We start from the raw sequence: 16950 nt of genomic DNA on the forward strand, positions 1-16950 counted from the left end.
CCAAAGATTAGAAGGTTCTGCCTAGAGCTCTGTGGCATTTCTCTGCTTTTGAGATCGGGTTACAATATGAGGAATTCATAGGGCCCACCAAACCACAAGACCCTACCCAGAATTCTTTCCATCTCCTTTCCTGGTAAACAATCACTTCATTTCCAAAGGTAAATTGGCTTACAAAGGAAAGCAGTATTGACCTAAGTTCTCAGTGTGAAAAGCAATGGAGAAAGAAAAATGGGGAAATGCTTGAAAATTTCCCTCCAACCGGTGATCTGTAGAATAGAGCCAAACCAACAGAGTCATAGATAGTGTTTTGCATGGCTTTTGTTTCTCTGTGCCTCATGTTTATAGCTCATAGCTGCCTTGCCCTCTGAGATGTACTCTGCCAAATTATTAGTCAGAGTTTAGCCTGATATTTGTTAAATGGGTTTTTTCTACTGGCCTGTAGCTAAATGTAAATAAAGGTAATAGGATGCATTTATTTATGAAATGGGAAAATGCCAGAAAACTAGTGTCAAAATTATTTCCAGGGGATTCAGATTAATTTGCATCTGCTCATCCTGTGCCTGCTACACATTGAGAATGTCTGGGTCTTATCTAGAGCTTAAAAAAAAAAAAAAAAAAAAAAACTAAAAATTATATTAAGGTACTTGATACCTTAATATTGATCTATCTGAGTGTATATTAGAGATATCAACACTTTTTAACTGCTGCATCTAAATAATCAAATGATTATTAATTTTTTCTAATTATCTTATGTAATACGTTAAAACCTTATGGCTGAGAACTGTGTCTTTAGACTTCAAGAACAACACACTATCAATAAATTACAAAGCATTATGGAAAGAAATTATTCAAGCTAGTTTCCCTTGCCAAAATATACACCGACATTAATGTATCAATATTAACTTAGTATTTAAATTTTCTGTGCTCTTTTCTTGAGACACTATCTTGCTTTTACTTCTGTAAAAGAGTCTTTTCCCCCAGAGCACATGGTTTAATTATGCATTAGCATTGTTGATGGAAAAGGGAAAGATAGCATTAAATTGTTATATAATGACAGCCTAGTAGCTCTTAAAATGGCAGTGGATTGAGAAAAATTAATAGCAATTTCATAAATGCAATAGAGTATGTAGGAAATACCCTGCTAATATTCATATCCACATGCTTTGCTTTTCTAGGCAGCATCTGAGTAGAAGGATAGAATATTCTTTTAGACTCCATTGACTATCTATCCTGAATCCAACTGAGGATTTAATAAAAATTTCAATGAAGAGTTTAACAAAGAAAGAATCTACTGAGGAACTTGTTATTCATTCAGGGAATATTTATGCAGCACTAAATTATACCAGACTCTCTTTCATGAAGGTCCCAAAACCAACTTATAGGGTAAAATCTAGAATCTAGAATGGAATCTATTTCTGTGGCCAGCCTATTTTCTTAGAGGAGGGTGGACATATTCTCAAAGTGTCATATAAAGGGATGTAGAATTCCAAAAAAGCCAAAATAGCGTAGCAATTAATATTGTAGGTATAGAGCCACAAGGTTCAAATCTTTCCTCTACTAACACCAACTGAGTAACCTTAGGCCACATGCAGAAACTTTCTGAGCTTCAGTTTTCTCATTTGTGTGATAGTGAAGGTACCTACCTCTTAAGATTCTTGAGCATGAAAATTGACCATGTACATTATAAGTTTTGTTAGCTTTTATTTTTCAAAATACTTAATAATATCCCATTGGATTCTGGGCCAATGAAGCTGAGCCTCTGAAGCTATCTTCTTTTCATGGCGGGTCTTTGTATAGAGACAATTTAGACAGACTCAATAATGTATGTCTTATGTATCCTTCAGATTCTGACTTTAAACCCCGCTGGCAAGTTGAGGAACAAGGCTGAAGCCAGCCTATTAACCTCTGTAATTTTTATATGACAAAAGTAAAGGCTTGAACTGATGGGTAAGTGTAGAAAATGATGAGGTGCTCTATTATTTCAGCCCCTGAGCAGTCTTCTGCACAAACTCAGTTTTTAATCTCCAAAGCTTTCTGATTTTAAAAGGAGCTAAAAGCTAACACATATACACTGTAACAAAAAATTTAAGCCTCGGGAATTCAAAGTCATATATCTTTATCTTTATAAGATTTTCTACAAAGGTTACACTTCATTGTCTTTACAAAACAGTTTCACATAAAGTTCAAAACCATTTCCATAAAAACTACATAGTAGAATAGACTGGGCTCTGCCCGGGACACATTACAGAAGATAGAGAATTTCAAGACCTATCCATTTGACCATTTTATTTTTCAACACTCTGAAATATGGCTTGTGGTCTTGACCATCGTGGTGGTATTTGTCGTGAAGAAGACAGAAGTGACTGACACAGACATAGCCTTTTCTATACATGTACAAAAGATAAAGATTGGATAATCACCTACCTCATTTTATTCAATGAATTATTCTTAAACTCCTTCTCTGTAGTAAATACTGGGCTAACTTAAAATAACATACAAAATCATACCTGCCCTCAAGAAGCTTATGAGTCAAGTAGATAAATGGAACATGTATATATAAATGTAGTTCTAGTTATGGGATTCATACAAAATAACCAACATGAATTAAGTAAACCAGAAATGCAAGCAAGGAAGGAGTCTTTGCTGATATGCTCATATAAAGCTCAGATACGATGGTAGCATTAACTGAGCAGTAAAGGATAGTTTATCACAGAACGTTGTAGGCTTTCAAATAGTACATGTTAAAAGAATTATTCATTCACCTCTTTTTATCAGCCAAAATGTAAGGTGGCCATTCTAAGCAGAGAGGCCTGTGGGAGCCAAGGCTTACAGAAATTGTATCCATCCTTTAAGACCCAACACCAATGCAGTCTCTCCTGCAAAGATTTCTCTGATCCCCCAATGCTATTTTAACTGATTTCTTCAATTATTATGGCATACTTGATATGAAAGAAATACCTGTGCTTATTTTATCTCCCACCATTCACTAAGACATTAGCTTCTTAAGAGCAATGTTCTCATCCTATTCATCTTCATCCATAAAGACCCCCCGGACACCAGCAATTATTTGTTTAAGGATTGAATGAACCCAGGAACAAACTTCAGAGTGTGGTAAATCCTCTAATGATAACCCCAGCCTTCCATACTCCATCCTATGGTGTGGCTGGTTTTGGAAGAACACAAAATTACAGTGGTGGCCACTACAAGAGCAGCTTAAGAGAATGGATTTGTTTATTATAAAGCTTTCTACTGAGAAATGAAATCTCTGAATTGAGTCATATCTTTGAACCAGTTGATCCTGATTTATCTTTATTACTCTTGGCTCCATTTCTACAAAGAGAGGAACTGGGCAAAGACCCAGTAAGTTGAATCAATGTCAAAAATCCATTTTGTATGCCTTTTTCTTCCCCTTCAGTAGCAGATGATTTTTATTTTTCCCTAGATTGCTCAAAGGACAAGGTGAAATTTCTATTTCACTTTTCCTGTGCTTATACAACTTAGATGTTAGCTGAAGTTACAACTCTGCTACATGGACACATAACTCCCTAGAATTCCAAGGTCCAAAAACATGTCTCAGAAAAAGATGAAGTGAGAATTATCAGTAACTATAGGTCATCTAGATCAAGCATGTGAATTACTCAAGCCAAAAATATTACCTGTCTCCATCATATAGTATGAAAAGAACAACTAGAAATTGGGCAAGCAGGGGTTTTGATTCTGTACTGCCATTTCCCACAATCTGTAGAACCTGAGACAAGTCATTTAGCTATATATTCACTTAGTTTCCCAACTTATAAAACCCATCTCCCTTCCTGTGCTGAGATTTTATGAGTCTCAAGGTGAAACCTCTCCCTGGCAGCTGTCAGAATCAGAGCTAGAGCTCTGGGCTTACAACATTACTACCCAGCCCATTTTTAGCAGCTCCTGCCTTTTAGTATCTCCCATGTGAGGCTTCATTTTGTAAGCTTTTTCATCTGGAAGGTTTTAGGAACCAATCAGCAGTTTATGTTTTTTCTTTATTTTGTAGTTTTCTGGGAATTCGACGGAATAGAACAGGAAACAATTTTATGTAGCAGAGCTAGATCTGGGTGGGTCTCAGTAAAATTATGAAAGGGGCCCAATTCATTTCACCGGGCTTATCTTCCCCCATCAGTGTGCATTTACACCGATTTAGCTCTCAAGATATTATTTCATCTAGTCTGCATTATTCTCCACTTGACCCATTAGTAGACCAGGGCTTTCTGTCTCAAATGCCTGCCAGGGTCAAAAAGGTAACTGAGAATAATATGAGAAAAGGGGGTTGGGAAAAGAGGGCAGGTGTCCTGGGTGAAGCACAGACTGCAGGCCAAACCTAAAGACATTTGAATCAATTTAAAATAAACAAAAACACACCAGCCAAATAGAACAATTGTTCCTGTCCAATTTGGCCAGAACTTAGAATTCTGTTATAAACTCTTTAAAATCAAGGGCCATCTTACTCAGCTTTTTACCTCCAGCATCGTCTAAGAGAGTTTTAGCTAGACAGAGTAAGCGCTGCGTATTTGTTAAATTAAATTAAGGGCAGAAGAGCAGCCTTGGAAGCTTAGGTGTGCTGACACCTAGTGGTGGGGGAGAGGGATTGCTTATGACCGCAGGGTGGAAGCCGCAAAACTTTCTTAGACCGGACATTTGCCAAATGCTGTGCAGGTGCTTCATGAAGGATATCACTTAATTCTCGCAAAAGCTCCAAGAATTAGGTACCAGTGTTACCACGTTTAAAGCCAATGCAAGGGCAGCCCGGGTGTCTCAGCGGTTGAGCATCTGCCTTTGGATCCTGGAGTCCTGGATTGAGTCCCGCATCCGGCTCCTTGCATGGAGCCTGCTTCTCCCTCTGCCTGTGTCTCTCATGAATAAAATAAAATCTTTAAAAAAAAGCTGATGCAACCAAGTTTTCAGTTAAGAAATTTTCCAAGATCGTAAGAAGGAGGAACTGAGATTTGGTTGGAATTCTGGCTGAGACCTAGGTGTCAGGGGAAAAAAAAACTTCAGCTTTCTTTTCTCTTTCACTGTTTTGTATTACAATGAAAATACGTGTATTAAACAACTTCAACTTATGCTATTGAACTTTCATGGAATATTCAGAACAAATGTGTTTTGTTCTCTTTTTAGATAACTCTTCTTACAACTGCCTACTCTGACTCTTGTAACTCTTAATGCTTTAACAGGGTGCCAAGAGTACCCCTCACCAAAAAAAGAGTTGATTCCAAACTCCTCCTGAGGCTTATTTCATGCCACAGTTGAAAATGGAGGGAGGAGGAATACTCAGCCATGGGAAAGAAGGAATTCATGCAATTTGTAATAACATGGGTGGAACTTAAGGACATTATGCTAGGAAAAAGCTAGACAAATACTGTGTGGTGTCATTTATACATGGAATCTTTTGTTTAAGTCAAACTCATAAAAACAGAGCAGAAAAGTGGTTTCCAGGGATGTTCCAGGGTGGGGGAAGTGTGGTAAAAGGAAGAGGGAGAGGTTAGTAAAGGGTATAAACTTTCAGCTCTAGGATGAATGAGGTCTGAGGATCTCATATAAAACATAATGGCAAGGGCAGCCTGGGTGGCTCAGCGGTTTAGCACCGCCTTCAGCCCAGGGTGTGATCCTGGAGACCTGGGATTGAGTCCAACATCCAGCTCCCTGTATGGAGCCTGCTTCTCCCTCTGCTTGTGTCTCTGCCTCTCTCTGCATCTCTCTGTGTCTCTCATGGATAAATAAATAAAATCTAAAAAACAAAAAAAAAAGTGCTGGCTATCTGGAGTTGAGAACACTGTATTGTATAATTAAAATGTGCTAGGAAAGCAGAACTTAAATGTTCTCATCAAGAAAAGGAAAAGAAATATAAGAGGTGATGGATGTGTTAATTAACAGGATGGGAGGGGTCCTTTCACAATGTATACTTGTATCAAATCACCACGATGTACACTTTAAATATCTTACAATTTTATATGCCAATTATGCTTCAATAAAGATGAATTTAAGAAAGGGAGGGAGTACAGCCTTTCATGACTTGTCTGATTTTCCTTCTAAGTTAAAATGAAAACGTTGGTCCTCCAGACACCTCCTACCTGCTAAACATCTGTTCACGCAGGTCAGGATGCCTTTTCTTGGGTCTTTCTCCTATTGGACTGTATTAATAGAAGTGTTATTTCAGTCACAAGGCTCACATCTCATTCGTAGAATTCTCCAGTCACAGTGACCCGCCTACTTTATTCTTCCCTTTAAAAAGAAACAGTTGCTCCAGATTTTTCCTCCTCCTACCTGCTACTTAATCAACAATGATGGTAGGCAGTTTAACAACCTTCCTTAGCTTCAGAGCCCCCGCAAATGAAAACCACAGAGTTTTCCCCTAGATATCAGTGTAACATCATAAGGATAGACTTCTAAGTCAGGCTGACATGAGGTTGCTCTATAACCCTCATTACTTCTGAAGTGTAGGAAAATTCAGTTTCCTCCTCTGTAAAATAAGATGCTCTTGCACGTGTGCATAACTATTGAGAAGATGAAGTAACTCAGATAATGCTAGTAAAGCTCTCAACAGAATGCCTGGCCCAACCGGATGGCCTGGGCTATGTTTCAAGAGTAAACAGCCATTTTTTAAAAGAGCAAGAACAAAAACTCAAAAGTAAGCAAAAACAAGATCCCATTCTGTTGGAGTACAACAACAGGATGCCACATTTTTGGATGTTCTGGAGTTTTGACCAAAATAAATTAGATGGTGATGTGTCTTGCCCTGGCCAGGAAAGTGTAAAACTCTGCCTCTTGCTGGAAGTGCCCTGACTTGGTCATGATCTCCAGGAGGTCAGAGAGCACTGCCAACATTTCTTGACTATTCCCTGCACAAGTCTCATGATGTGCACCATCTCTCCTTAGATATTTTTCTGTCTCCCCTCTCTCAGATATTTTTCCTTCCCAAAGCTTCCTGGCTTCACATGGGGAGGCCACTTCTTTATTCACTAGTCTGTTCCCAAATCCACATAGGTGACCCCATCTGTGCCAAGCCTTCATGGTCTTTGGCGTGAGGCAAAGACAAAGATGGATGTCTTCTTTGCTAAAACTGATCACCTCTCATAGCATAATGTCTGGCTATAATATGCATAAAAGGCCGTCTGCCCACCATAACAGAAAAGCTCATTTTGCCACGGTTGTATTTAGGAACATGGCCCTCTGCGTTTCCCCCAAGCTTTTCAGGATCTTTCTTCCCACCGCCCTCATAAACAATTTTGATTTCAGTTCTATTCTCTGGGAAGCAGCAGCAGGTGATTAGGAGTATGATTCGAGTTACAAAAAGACATGGACTTGGGGCTTGCCCTGTACCTCAGATGGCTCTGCTATAAAACCCAGCATGGCTACAACCAGCCGTGATGTGAGATCATTGTGAATTGGGGAAAACCCCTGAAACCTCCTGGTGAACAGTCTGGTGAGTGGGACAAAAGGTGGATTTCAGGCTTTTGCCTCCGCTTAACTGTATGCAGCTATCCCGAAAACAATACAGTGCCTCACAGGATGCATTGAGCATGAAATAAGGTAATAGATATAAAATAAGATGCCAAATGTAGCCTAATGCCTGGCTCATGGTGAGCACCCAACATAGATAATATAAACACTCCATCAGACACAGCACTGCCTTATTCTCTAATCTCCTTTAATCTTGTTCCTCCAATTCATCAACCAACAAATATTGAAAACCTTCCTATAAGTGGAAGGCTTTATTTATCAACTCATCTGGAAAAGTCATTGAAAATATTTTGAATGTCATGAAGTAAAACTAGAAAATATTTATAAAGGGATTTCATCAGTGTTTCACCAAATTAAATGGCAGTGGAGAATAGATAAGGAATGTTTTATGTATCACTTTCTGGGCAGTACAAAACAACTTGACAGTCTCAAAAGAAGACCATCTGGAGATCATTCAATGGCTTCTTGAAACAAGTTTCCTTGAACAAAGTTCTTATATGAGCTGAATATTGGACGTGTTAGGCTTGACAGATAACAGTATTGTAGGTATGCAGAAAAATATTATTTTTGGAGATGCATGCTGAAAAATTTGGGGGTGAAGTATCATGATATCATTAATTTACTTTAAAATACTTCAGCAATAGGGTATGTCATATTAAAAGTTTACATAAAAATAAGTTAGCTGAGAAATGATTATGTAAAAATACTAGTGTTTGTTGACTGTAGGAGGTAGATATCCTGTTTTGAAATTTTCCATTAACTGAGAAAAAATAATAATTAAGAAATCAAGTGCCTAGTAAAAAGAAAAAAAAATTTAAAAAGAAATTGGTTTTTAGTTTCCAGCTCTATCTCAGAAAGTGTTTAAATAATTTTGGCCAGCTTTGTATGCACAAGGAACCAAGATTCTCTCTCCATCAACCAAAAAAAACCCAGAATACTCTCAATAGTGAATCTTCATAATCATCAAAAACATGTAACAGTGGCCAGATTGCCTCCATTATTGATTATTATTAGCTCCATTCTTCTCAAGAGAGACTTATTCTCAAACATGTATTTATATAAATCAATTTAATATTATTGCCTGAATTGCACTATTTATTTTAGTTTATTTGTTTAATTTTGATATGTTCTTTAATTTTAGTATGGTTGACACACAATGTTACCTTAGTTTGAGGTGCACAACTTAGTGATTTGACAAGTTTATACATTATGCTATGTTCCCCACCAGTGTAGCTACCATCTTCCCATTACAATGCAAATACAATATCATTGACTACATTCCTTAAGCTGTGTCTTTTATTCCCCTCATTCTATAACTGGAAGTCTGTACCTCCCTCTCCCTGTCACCCATTTCGCCCATTCCCCCCACTGCCCTCCCCTCTGGTAACCATTAGTTTGTTCTCTGTACTTATAGGTCTGATTCTGCTTTTTGTTTGTTTAATTATTTGTTGGTTTTTTTCTTTGAGATTTCACTTATGAGACTGACTTGTTTCACTTAGCATAATATACTCTAGGTCCATCCATGTTGTCTCAAATGGACAATCTCCTCCTTTTTTATGGCTGTAATATTCCAATGTGTGTGTGTATGTGCATACTACATTTGTGTTCTCTATTCATCTACTGATGGACATTTAGGGTGTTTCTATATCTTGGCTATTATAAATAATGCTGCAGTAAACATAGGAGTGCATGTATCTTTTTTAATTAGTGCTTGAATTATTAGTTCATATATTTCTATTTTTAATTTTTGTACATTCCCATCAACAGTGAACAAGGATTCCTTTTTCTCACATCCTTGCCAATGCTTGCTATTTCTTTTCATTTTGATTTTAGCCATTCTAACTGGTGTAAGGTGATACTTATTGCGGTTTTGATTTGCATTTCCCTGAAGATCTGTGATGTTAAGCATCTTTTCATTTCTGTTGGCCATCTGGATGTCTTTGTAAAAAAATGTCTTTTCAAGTTCTCTGCCCGTGTTTTAATTGTTGAGTTGTGTAAGTTCTTCATATATTATGGATATTAACATCTTACTGGATATATCACTTGCAAATATCGTCTCCCATTATGTAGGCTGTCTTTTTGCTTTGTTGATTGTTACCTTCGCTGTGCTAACGCTTTTTATTTGGATGCAGCCTCAATAGTTTATCTTAGCTTTTGTTTCCCTTCCCTGAGGAGACACATCTAGGAAAATGTTGCTATGGCTGATGTCAGAGAAATGATTGACTATGTGCTCTTCTAAGATTTTTATGGATTCAGGTCTCACATTTAGGTATTTATTACATTTTGAATTTATTTTTGTGTATGGTGTTAGAAAGAAGTCTAGTTTCATTCTTTTAGCTGTCCAGTTTTCCAAATCCATTTATTGAAAGCATTGTATATTATTGCCGCCTTTGTCGGAGATTAATTTAGCACGTAACTGTGGATTTATTTCTTAGGTCTTTATTCTGTTCTATTGATCTATGTGTCTACTTTTGTACCAGTACCATACTGTTTTAATTATATTTTTAAAATTTCTCAGTAGCATTACTTAATTCTACTTAATTTCATGGTTATTTTTCCAGTTATGGCAAGTGATTCTTATATTCCATTTACAGTCACTTCCTTTTCAAATAAATTTGTTTAAGTAGAAAAATGAGTTGATTTAAAGAAAATTGTTGGCAGAAATTATGAAGGTCACAATTGAAAGGCTGAAGTTTGGAAAATACTGAGAAAAATTGAAATGAGTTGAAAAAAATTATGTTCCTTAAAACATTAGTTTCAAAATATGCTCCCAGAAAAAAAAAAAAAAACCAACAACGCTGCTTTGCAGTAAAATGAGTTTGGGAAACACAGTATACTATATCACCCTTTAAGAGATTCACAATGCACATTAGCATGTTAAAAGCTTGAGGAAGTTCTGCAATCAAGAAACTCATTTGATTTTAAGTCAGCAGTTCCCAAATTTATTTGACCAGAAAATTTTTTTCTTTCCAAATAAAACTATTAACACTGAGATCCATTTTAGGAAATAGTGGTGGTAAGGAGTTTTATGTTTAGGGAAGAAGGGCTTGCTAGGATTGATAAGAAAAAACATCAGCTGGAGCCTGCTTTTCTTGCTCCATCCTTCCTTGGTCCTTTCAGAGGATCAGAGGCCAGATAAGTTGACAAAGCAACCGGGGAGGGCAGATATGGAAGAGAGAAGACCCAAATAAGAGATGAGATGTTGACTAGCTCAAAAGCAGGTCAGATCCCATAACAGAAATAACTCAGCAGGAATCTCAGTGGTATTCAACTCTGCATAAGTAAATGGGAGGGGGAAAGATTTTCAGGCTGAGTTAAGAAAAAGGAGGTGCTGTGTAAATTTCAAAAGTAGCTCAGAAGAATTCAAGCTTGAGTTTTAGGAGTCTTGTTTGCTTTCAAAATGCATTCTAGACATTAACCTTCAAACTTGGGGTACTATTTTATTTTCTGACTGCCTATCTTGTGGCATGTCTTGGAAAATGATCTAGGCAATTACAGTTACTAAGTAAAAGGTGAGAAAGTGCTTCATAAAAATTAAAAAGGAACTTTAATTATTATCAATGTCTGTTTAACATTTTTCAAATCTGCCTGTTTAATAAAGATGCTTTTAATCTAAAAAGGTCCAAAATTCAGAGAGAAATATGAGTGAAATGAAGAAGATAATCTTAAATATTAGAGAATGGGTTCATCTTATAAGCTCAAGATACAAAACACAAAGGAAGATATTGAGAAGAGTGTCATCCTATAAACCCTGCCATGATAAACACAATAGTATTGGACCAGAGACACTGAACCTCTGGGAGAAATACTAGCACTCAACTATAAAAAGCTTGATGCATTTCTAGAGTAAAGAAGTAGAATAATTGAGGAGGCAAACTTTATGCTAAAACCCAAAATATATCTCTGTGCCTAACACAAAGTAAGCATGTTGTAAACATCAGCCATTATTTCCTTCACAAAAACTAGTTTGTCCGTTTCCTGCCCCCAATATTTCTCAGTGTGATGTGCCTTAGGAGGGCTTATACTCTTCCATTATCTTGGCAAGAAAAAGGAAATAATATAACCTGAGAAATTCAAGCTGACTTACCGTAGTAGACAATAGCTGGGGTATGATGGTAGAGTAATAGGAAGCCCAAAGCTCAAACAATTATCTAATTGAGTGCAGAATTGATTTGGAATTCTCAAATTAGAATTAAGGTTGCACTGAAAATTTGAAAGTGATTCTCCTCTTGAGTTTCTTCCTGATTTCATTTTAGGCCTTGTTTAAGAAGGAGAATACTAAGTTTTAAGTGAAGAATCTTCCCAACTTAGAAAACATTCACAATGTGGCCAGAAAGTAAGGGATTAAAGCAATGATGTAAATATGTAAGAACTAGCTTAAACACTTGTCTTAATTACACACTGGACAAAAAATGAGTTCTTTAGGGGCTCAAATTATCCAGTTGAGTTGTTTGTCTTGATTAAGTTAGACAAATATATATTTGCTCTCTACCTTACTCTTCTATGGCAATGGCCTCAACATATATATTTTTACTGATGTTTCTTCCAAACATTTACAGATAAGCTATATTGACTGGGTAGAGAAATATTTCCATATTAAAACTAAGTTTCTTCATTTCTTAAGCTCTGACCAGAGGAGTTATTTTTGGAGGCTACTGACTGTTACTTCTATGGCATCAACTTGAGTTAGCCAGTAAACCGGATCTGAGCATCTGGAATGTATTCTTGACACCACTTCTTACCACTTTTTGCTTCAGGTCTTCTACTTTTTTCTTGATCTTCACATTCCACTAAACCAAGAGCAATTGCTGATATCCCTTTTAGGTGAAGCTACAGGATCTCACTCCCATTGATCTCTCATAGAATAGCCTGCATTTATTCCTGCAGAGGCCCAATGGGAACCCCTGGAATAATGGTCACCTGTTGCCTGTCTCTGTGGTTAATATGAATGGGTGAGAAACTGACTAAGGTCTCTTCCCAAAAGGTATTCTTTCACACTTTCAGGAATTCTACCCCTTAATTATCTTATTTTAGGGGCTGGAGAAATTCTAGCGGTTTTTAGAAGGGATGGGTATAATCAGTACCCTGCTTATTTGTTCTGGCACCAGCTTTGGGTTGCCAGAAGTACATGGTCCCATCCTAGGAGCCTGAGGCGGGGAATCGGCCATCTGAAACCTGACAAACCAGGGGTGGTGATTCTTCAGCAGTGTTGGAGGATCACATGATGGATTTTATCATGGGAAAGCCTCTTCGTGATAGGGATTTTGTCCTACTGAAGAAAGAAAATCATGTTTAGAAATGGGGGAGCAGATGATGAGGATCTGGAACCCTCAAACGCTGGGATCTGTAAGGATGTCTTAAGTAGTCAGCTGCTCAGCCATCTCAGCTAAAGGAGATTCTCCAAAAGAAGATTGGATTATTCCTCGGAATACTACTTAAAGGTCACCTCAATAAACTCACCTTGAACACACTATTTAAAATCAAACTCACCAATACCCCTGAGGCTCCATTGTTTGCTCCACTCTACCTTTTCCTTTTTTTAAAAAAATATTTTATTTATTTATTTATTCATGAGAGGCGCGCGCACACACACGCACACAAAGAGACAGGCAGAGGGAGAAGCAGGCTCTTCACAGGGAGCCTGATGTGGGACAGGATCCCCAAACTGGGATCACACACTAAGCTACATAGGCAGACGCTCAACCGCTGAGCCACCCAGGTGTCCCTACTCTACCTTTTCCATAGTCCTTATCTTTTCTGTAAACTATAGTTAATTTTTAACTATAAGTCAACTATTAACTTTACTTAATTTTCATCATCATATATCTCTATCAGAATGTAAGCTCCACATTGTAAGGTTTTTCCAAAATGAAAGCGGAGAAATAAAAAAAAAACCAAAAACAAAAAACAAAAAACGGCAGAGCCAGGCAGTAGGTTCGAGAGTGCTTTTTTAATGGGGAGCGCTCCCTGGGAGGTTCCGAGACTCGGAGAGGTGGCCCGAGTCGGGGAAGTCGCGCCGGGGTTGGGGAGTGTGGGGTTCTTAAGCCTTATTGGTTCCGGTCCGGATCCGGGTGGGTCCCTTGCCAAACTGGCAAGGGAACACCGTGTCCCTAGGTGACTGGCTGGGGGTGGGGATAGCACAGACGATGGGGGGTGGTCCCTGGCTGGAAAGTCCTGGATGGAAAGTTTGGGTTTCCTGTCTAGGCTTCCATTTACTGGAGATGACGCGGTGCTCATGGCTGCCTTGGCGGGAAGATCAGCCATTTTGAGCCAATTTGAGATGTCCGCCATTTTGAGTGCCCTTGTCTCTCAGCCCGCCCAACACACACAGGCGGGGATCTTTTGTTTTGTTATTTGCTTGTTTATTTGTTTTAAAATTTTTATTTGAATTTGAGCTAAATATAGTGCAGTAATGGTTTCAGGAGTAGGATTAGAGATTCATCACTTAGATACAACACCCAATGTTCATCATAACAAGATGTTGTAAATTTAGTTGAACCATATAAAATGAAATTTCCATTTTGGGGGACTTAATACAGTACTATGTCTCGAAAATATAGAACAGTGTCTGCTATGTAATAGGCCCTCAGTGAATATTTACCAAATGAATGGATGGTGGAGAAGTAGCACTGATTCTGCATGTTAAGCGTATATGGGAAATATTTTCATTTATGGTTGAAATTTTCCTCACAAGCTCTAAGCAGCGTCTTCCAGGGAAAAGAAGGGCTCAAAGAATTCATTCTGCAGCAGATGTTTTTTGGTGTGTATTAGTGTATATAAAGTACTATGGGAGGAATTAACATTAGCACCGACACCTCTTCCAAAAGTTTGTTTCAAACATCCTGCTCTAGCTGCCAGACTGCTGCTTCCCTTATTCTGGCACTTTAACTCCATCAAAGAATAGGAGGGCTTCATTTCAGTGAGTTTACATATTTTTCTTTATCCATTTACCTTTTATGTCCTCACTTCCATCCTTACTCCTCATGGCTCATCATTATAATCAGTCCATTATAAATATCCTCTCTCCATCACATCTTCCTGGCAAACCCTCCACACTGCCTACAACCAACTCTCCACTTCCACCTGAGAAAATGAATCAATGCCTATTTGTTCATATCAGGAAACCAGAGTTTCAAATTAAGAGATTTGTTCAAGGTACACATAGCTAACCATGGGGGTAATCATTTTTAAAGTAAGCTCTATACATAATGTAGGGCTCAAACTCATGACCCCAAGATCAAGAGTCTCATGCTCTACTGACTGAGCCAGCTAGACACTCCACCATGGGAACAATCTTAATAATAATAGTCAACATTCATTAAGCAAATGTTTTATGTCATGTATTGTCACAAATATGATGATCTAATTTAATTTTCATAACAACCCTCTCTACCCACAGATCAATATGCTGAGGCTCAAGGAGATCAAGCAAATTGCCCAGAAGTCACCTTGCTAGCCAGTAGTCTACATTTCAATCATTCAGCAACTGTTTGTTAAGCCAATAATCTCTGCAAGCAATGTACTGAGGACTAACTCTACACTGGTAAACAGGACAGACCCACTCTTTGCCATAATAATGACATAAAAATGGCCAGCATTTACATGTTTAAGGTCTTACTAGGTCTTCAGCTTTATTTTGTTTTACTCTCACCAAAACTCTAGTGATATAGATACTACCAACAGAATACACAATTTTCAATGAGAAATTGAGTTTTAAAGAAGAACCTTCTCAAGATCCTAGTGCTGGTAGATGAACTAGTTAGGACAGGTGTATGAATTCGTAAAATCTTATTTTCAAGTTCATTTTTCCTGTTACTATGCTATGCTTCTTCCTGGAGCTTAAAGTCCAGTGGGCAAGAAGGACACTAACAGTAAACCACAAATAAATACATGAGCTTTTCAGGCTACCTTATAGACCCCTCAGAAAGATTAATCCAGGGCCAGTAGACTTCTTATTATACTTCAGTAACATCACCTTCCTCTGGCTTGACAGGTCCGTGAGGTTATGAAATTGTGTGTGTTGATGTCTGCCAGGTTGTTGATTCTTATAATATGCATGATGTCAGGCAAACCCAATTTTTATATGATGGTTTCTATTGAATGTAAAAAAAAAACGGTCAAGTTAAAAAGAAAGTGCTTATAAACATTCCAAACATTTGTTTTGTGTTGGCTAGTGTTGGAGTCTAAATAAAAGCTGCAAGTGTGACTAATAATTATAATCTAATTTAGTGCACTGAATTGGAAAGCAGTAATTACTGCTTAGGACTTTTTGGAGTAAATGATTTATGGTTGACCTACAGTAAATTATTATTGGAACTAATAGTGGAAAAGGGAGGAATTTTAATGCAAATTAATTAAGCTTGGAACCCTTTCTGTTTAGGTTGATAGAAGAGTGGAAAACTCTTATGTTATTTGGTTGAATTTGGACCTGGGATTTAGGATAAACATTCTGTTGGTAGCTCCAGGTCTTGGGTATAAAGACACAGGCCTCATTTTAGGCCCAGGACTTTCCCAATCCAATCAGAGAAGAGCTCTGAAAGAAAAACTATCTCCTTTTCCAAATGAAAAATGTATCCTCATCGAATGTTTATATGACCCACAATTTCTGTACTGCCTCCAGTGTGTGGTCTCTGGAGCCACCAAAGCCACCACCACCACCATTTACTGAGTTCTGACAGTGAGCCATATGTTATGTCCAGGGATTTACAACCTTTACAAGATTGACATTTTGTTGTGGGATGCTGTTCTGTGCATATAGGATGTTGAAAAACACCCCTTGCCTCTCTACTCGCTAGATGCCAGTCACATCCCCCAGTTGTGACAACCAATAATGTCTTCAGACATTGTTGAATACACCCTGGGGGAGGGAGCAGAATTATCCCTAGTGAGAACCACCATGCAAAATGCTTTATGTGCATTATATAGTTCATTCCTTATAATACCCTATAAGGCATGTGTATTAGCACCCACTTCACTGATGAAAATACTGAGGCTGAGAGAGGATATACTTGGCCAGAGTCACAAAGCTAAAACATGTTGAAGTCAAGATTTAAACAGATCTGTATTGACCAAAACCCCTGTTTTTAGGTAAGTGATACTTTTGAGAATATTTAAGTCACCTCTCTCATTTTTAACAAATAAGCAGCAGTTAAGTGATTTGGTCAACATCATACAATTAATTTGTAGCAGAGGTTGGTCTACAAACGAGGCACCCATAAACCAGCTGGTCATAGGAAGTAGAAACTCAGCTGATAAGTGAAAAGCATATTCACAGTAACCTTGATTGTGTTGCTGGTCTTAAGTTTCTTTTCTCTTCTGAATATTATTCTTTCACTTGTACAGTTTAGCTTGAGTATAAAGGGGTCTTTGAAATCTCTGTCAATGAACTCTGAAACACATACTGAGATTTTAAAATCTGTTTCTTAACATTGAAAAGAAACAGATCCTTAGGTTTTTTGC

General features: G+C 37.8%; 1 long non-coding RNA gene across 1 annotated transcript in view; it reads left to right on the top strand.

Moving 5' to 3' along the window:
* LOC144300837 (uncharacterized) overlaps positions 1-15624 on the top strand; it is a 49340-nt gene extending 33716 nt beyond the window's left edge. Inside the window, exon 4 of the long non-coding RNA XR_013367610.1 lies at positions 14891-15624. This is a non-coding gene — a long non-coding RNA (uncharacterized LOC144300837). The remainder of the gene's footprint in view (positions 1-14890) is intronic.
* Positions 15625-16950: the final 1326 nt, after the last annotated feature.

The sequence above is a fragment of the Canis aureus genome, chromosome 29 (assembly GCF_053574225.1).
Source record: "Canis aureus isolate CA01 chromosome 29, VMU_Caureus_v.1.0, whole genome shotgun sequence".
Classification (NCBI taxonomy): Eukaryota; Metazoa; Chordata; class Mammalia; order Carnivora; family Canidae; genus Canis; species Canis aureus.